The following is a 6,000-nucleotide window of genomic DNA, read 5'->3' on the forward strand; positions in this document are numbered from 1 at the left end:
GTAGTTCTGAATTACCTGTAGTTTTGTTCTATAGTTCTTTCTTCTGCAGCAGAAAATCATACTTGTGACCATTTAAAACAATCAAATCTGCTTTAGCAATCATAAAGTACCTTTCTTCTACTTAAAAGAAATCACTTCATTATCACCAGTTCTCTGACTGTCATATACAGAGACTTGGAATGTGACAAATCACTGAAGGTCTCTATATGGCTGACCAAATCTCCACACAGGCAGTATTTAATATGAAAGTGAATGGGTACATCATCTGGGAGTATCGTACAGACAAACTTGGCATTTCACACACACACACACACACACACACACACACACACACACACACACACACACACACACACACACACATGCATACACATATAAAACCATAAAAACTGGGCAGGTTTAGTAAAGGTTGCATGATTATAACACTTCTACCAGCAGCCTCAAGGCAGGGGTTCAGTATTGATATCTGACCATTGTCTGTATAGAGTTTGGATATGCTCCCTGTGTTTTTTTTTTTTTTGGTGTGTGTGTGTGTGTGTGTGTGTGTGTGTGTGTGTGTGTGTGTGTGTGTGTGTGTTTGTGTGTGTGTGTGTGTGTGTGTGTGTGTGTGGTGTGTGTGTGTATGTGTTTTCCTGATACTCCAGTTTCCTTTCATGAAAATATGACTAACTTTTTACTCTAGAAACTATCTGTATGCTTTGTGTTCAGCCTTGCCATTGTAGCTTGGTTTATAGCTGAAAAAGGCCTGAAGCCCATTTCACTTACCTGCTTAACAAATATATAAACTAAATTAAAGCCAAGTCCACCTTACTAAAGATGTGACATAACATACAGCATGGCATCTTTATGAAATGCTAGTAGCTAACTGTAAGTTACAGAATCTTGATTCAAAATCATTTTAGACATTCCTACAGAGAGCACAACACATCTAAATGCCTATATGTATCAGATGCATAATTGCTTATGGAGTATTCATAAACTTTACTTGCTATAATTTGTTTTGATGACTCACTAATGGAAAATGATTCATAGTTCTAATTCAACTTTACCGACTCTCAGCATAAGACAAAAGTGCTTAAGCATCACCCCCTCATCAAGGAAGGTCCATGTTATGACTTAGGTTGACGTGGCACTTTTGAATGCATTGTAAAACTATAGTAAAGCATACTATCACCATCCATGAGATTCAGAAATGCATACAAACTGTCCAATCTTGATCTCATCAGGACTCCACAGTGCATTATGCTCGAGTAATACAAAGACCTCTGTATGCCTATGACAATACAAAGACCCCAGGCCTAACATTACAGCAATGTCGCTGACAAAGACTGCATGCAAATCTGGCAGTCAGTAGCACAGTTAGTGCAAATTAGTCATATGTTCTTTGCTAGAAATTTTACTGGCATTGAGATAGTATAAAAGAATGATTCAAGAATAGCTCTATAATATTACTGGAGCAGCAGAGGGAATAAAGTGTATTACCGGCTGTTACTGTTGTGCAGCAGGCAACTATTGCAAAGTCATCTGTGTGTGTGTGTGTGTGTGTGTGTGTGTGTGTGTGTGTGTGTGTGTGTGTGTGTGTGTGTGTGTGTGTGTGTGTTTGTACTTGTGTTGAGACCGCAAGATTATTGCTGTCTCTAAGTGTGCATCTGTCTGTCTGTGTTTTTGTTAGTAGATGCCCATGTAACTATGTTGCATAGGTTGATGGAGGGACACTAGCATGACTAGGTCTAACAACACTATTGTTTGATTCAGGGACATGAGAATAAGACACTAATGAGACAATTCTCAGCAGAGCTTTATTATATCTCTGAATCTCAAAATATCACTGTCATGCTATTCTGCACAGGGACATTGCGCAGATAGCAATGGTGGTGATATTTCTCTGGATCCCAGCTTGGATTTTTTAGGAAAAGTATCGCCTAAGCTGTCAGCCAAGTTGGGTAAAATTTTGCACTACTGTATTATCTGTTTTACTGTACACCACAAATACAAATTTACTTTGTTTAATCTATCCCTCCCAACACATATACGCACCTCCATCATGCAGCTTTTGTGACACATTGCTATATAAACATAATATCACATATTTGTATGCAATATCTCAAGCTACTATGTCCTAGCAAAGTTTTCACCCTAACAACAGAAGTCAGGTAGCACTGATACAATTGATTTGCCTGTTGTATGAATCTCATCATCTAGGTTGCCCTAAATCTGACTTTTTTGCAGGATACAATTAGATATTGTATGAAATCTCTAACACACTCTTTACTAATGAAACCTTTCAGTAATGTCTCTCACTATTAAGGAGTCATGCATCATATACATGTGTCTGTATTTTTGGTAGGCTATTCCCTACATATGCAATTTTTATAGCAGTTAATAAGCATTACATCTTAATTAAGAATAAATTCTATGAATGTTTTAGCAGAAAGTTATTAATTTGGTATAATGACTTACATGATGATTATGTATTCAGCAGGGATTCAGTTTTGCTTTATGAAGTGTTTTAATTTACAGTGCTTTGTATCATAGGTTTGCCTTATAATGCATATTATTTTTCTGTGCTCCATCTTTAAGATCAGCTTTGAGTACACACAAAGTGAAAAAGACTACAGTAGTTTCTTTTGTGCTTAATTATTAAGTTGGAAAAGATGATGAAGCAGACTACATGCAGAACAAAAGCAAATAAATATTAACAAATTGAACATCTCTGAGACAAGAATCTATAATTTATTTTTTTGCTGCAGTCTATGTGGAAATTCATTTTGAGTTTGCACTTATGTAATCAATTTTGTACATTTTGGCAAAATGTCATTCTTCTTAAATCTGTCTTTATTAACACAGTCAAAAAATACAAAGATTTCAGCACAAATATTGTTTACAATATTCATTTCTTACATCATGAAAATTGTTGACATTGAGAGCATCACAAATTATCATCTTAGCAATACAGAATGTAATAGCTCATTGTGCAACCTTGATAAGCTAGGTTTTTGCATCCACTTGCCCAGTCTCTTTGTGTAAAAATGCTAAATAATTTTATGAATATTAAATTACTACTGTTGTCTCATTATGTCATTCTTACTTTATTCTGTTAAAGTGGGCCATGTTCATTGGATGTTCAAATACAACAATAAAAGCAGCAGTCCAAAGAAACCTTACAGCTCCATATCAGAAGGTACAGTTTTACTATAAAATCAAAGTTCATTTCTGCATTATGGGTCAAGAGGTCAAGATTTCCTTGAACTCACATGCTAAATTATACATCAGATTTATTGACTAATATGAAGTAATCCTACAAGTGGCATAAATCACAGGAATTATACATATTCATATATTATAGTGCCATAAGCATACATCTTTGGAAGACAGTGACCCAGATTCATGGGGTCTATGTCAGAACAACGAAAACTCAAAATGTCAATCGCTCACATGAGTGAATAATCAAGAACTCGAAATCGCTATTGTGGGGGTCTGCACCCCCACAGCCCCCCCACTAAATATATATTCCTACTCCGAGATCGCAGTACAGTGAGGAAAGGGCAAATATTCCGATATTCACTGTACTGTGATCCCAAAAATCCAAAATCAACTTCCTGATTATTCGCTCATGTGAGCGATAAACATTTTGAGTTTTTGGTGATCTAAAGAAGACCCGATTCATGAACGCCTGCTTGTTGCGCTAAGCTGGTGAGCATGACAAGCACTAATGCAGAAAGAATTTTCGATTCAGGAATTGGCAGTACATAATGCAGCTGGCTGCAAAATGCAGAATATGCTAGTGATCATATAATAAGCCGTGATGTATGCTAGTGAAGCAAAAAAAAACATGGCAAAGTGATTCAGAAATGTATAAAGCAAGTGTGAATATGTGCTTGCTTTAGCTCTGAATTCCAACACATACTGGAATAGAGCCACAGGAAAACTTTAAAAAATGTTAGGGGTTGCCACAGCCATTGTAAACCTGCATCTGCAAGAGGCTCTCTTAGAAAGTGCTGCTGCCAGACATTGCCCTGGAAGGCATAAGGTTTTTAGATCATATTTGAGCTATCATGGGCTATGATAAATTGAAGGACTCAGCTGCTACAGAGTAGAGAGGAATATTATACATTAAATAGTAGACCTCTGCCAGACCCACCTGAGGCTACATGGGAATCATGGAGAACCCATCCAAGTGAATACTAAGATATGTATAACTTTACATATTTTAGCTACAGGGACTTTTCAGTGATATACAAGCTAAACATTGAGTGTTTTGCAGTCATCTGCCACAAGAATACTCCATCAGTTGTGCAATGCAATGATTCAAAATGAGGAAGAACATAAATGGTTACCACATACTCCAGAAAAAAAGGGCTACTACCATGCAAAATTTCTGACATAGCTCATTTTCCTGATGTAATGGCGGCCATAGACTGCACCCACATTGAAATAAAGGCCCCTCCTGTTGAACTGGTAAGGAGGTATGTAAATAGAAAAGGATATTTACTCTGTCAGCTGTTAAGTGGACTATAATGCACAAGTTATCATCTATAATGTGTGTGCTGGCCACCCAGGCAGTGTCCACAATGACCACCTGTGACTTTTACCAAAGGTTTTCAAGGGATGGCTTTCCACAAGGACATCTATTGAGAGATGTAGGACATGGCATAGAACCTTGGCTCATGATTCCTATGAGAAAACCACACAACCACAATGAGCAAGGTTACAATACTGCACATACATAGACTAGAAATATCATAGAGCATGTTATTTGGACTGTTCAAAGCACATTTCCCCTATTTGAATAGAGCTGAAGGTGCCCTGCAATATGAACCCACCACCGCTGCCAAATTACTGACTATCTGTGTAATCTTACATAACATTATACTTAGAAAGCAGTTGCAGCAGGATAGGAGCTGCAGTTACCAGCACCACACGCTGTAGCAGCTGATGCAGTTGAGGGGGTCAGATGAGGAACCATCTGTAGGAAACAAACATAACACATGGTGCCAGGCACAATATGCCATGACACTGGCTAAGAGGCAGTGAATTCTACATAAACTCACAACTTAATTAGCATAAGAGCTAAGTAAATACAAACAGTAACATTGATGCATACAAACAAAACAGACTTGTTTATCCGTGCACTGGTTGGCTACTGTGAGCATCAGACATAGGCAATCCTAAGCCAGAATAATCTCAGGAGTAATAACAAAGGTGAGTTCTAAACCTGGAGTGAAGAAATAATACAATGCATAAACAAACATAAACAATAAGTAGCAATCAGTGATACCTCTATAGGAATATCATAACAATAAGTCATGTATACCAAGCAAATATATATACCAATGATGATGCATTGAAACAAAACAGACTACTGCTTTCCTACCTGGTAATGACTGACGCACAGGGTGACCATAAAATGCATAGGAAAGCAGTAGTCTGTTGTGTTTGCATGCATGATCATTGGTGTAGATATTTGCTGGGTATATATCAAAGTAAAATGATAACATATCCAAATGAAAACATGACCTCTGACTAACCAGGCATTGGCTGGCCACTCAGTGCATCAGATATAGGCAACCCTGACCAAAGGATAGGGCACAATCATCATTTGCACAGTAACTGAAAAGTGGCTTAAAAGTGGGGAAGTCTTAAATAGATGAAATCGGTGTGAGTGTGAGAGATGAGGTGATAGAAATTATGCACTTTGATAACTAGTATCATCAGATGTAATGAAGTCCATTTTTAAGTGTGTGTGTGTGTATCTGCATCTGGTTATATGAGTGTCATGGTTTAATCTGCAAAGAAAAAAAAAATATATATATATATATATATATATATATATATATATATATATTTATATATATATATATATATATATATATATATATATATATATATATATATGGGTCTATATGACTTGGTCGACAGTTCATATGATCGACTGTTTATTTGGTCGACAGTTCATTTGCTCAACAAGCATTTGCCCCCTTCCCCAATGCTGTGTGACCC

Source organism: Protopterus annectens, chromosome 11.part0 (genome assembly GCF_019279795.1).
Source record: "Protopterus annectens isolate FY-2018-M chromosome 11.part0, PAN1.0, whole genome shotgun sequence".
Classification (NCBI taxonomy): domain Eukaryota; kingdom Metazoa; phylum Chordata; order Ceratodontiformes; family Protopteridae; genus Protopterus; species Protopterus annectens.